Genomic DNA, 226 nt, shown 5'->3' with positions numbered 1-226 from the left:
CTTCTCCCGGGAAGACCCGATCAGTCTCGGAATCCCGGTTTACAAGACATTTCGACAATGGTAAAACAAGACCAGCAAGACCACCCGAATGTGCCGACAAATCCCGATAGGAGCTGCACATATCTCGTTCTCAGGGCACACCGGATGAGCAGTCCGTACAACTAAAACCAGGCCTCAAGTTTCCCCGAGGTGGCGCTGCAAAGGGCTCTAGTTTGGACCAACACTC

The sequence above is a fragment of the Triticum aestivum genome, chromosome 4D (assembly GCF_018294505.1).
Source record: "Triticum aestivum cultivar Chinese Spring chromosome 4D, IWGSC CS RefSeq v2.1, whole genome shotgun sequence".
NCBI classification, from domain to species: domain Eukaryota; kingdom Viridiplantae; phylum Streptophyta; class Magnoliopsida; order Poales; family Poaceae; genus Triticum; species Triticum aestivum.
Note: the sequence above shows the minus strand (reverse complement) of the source record.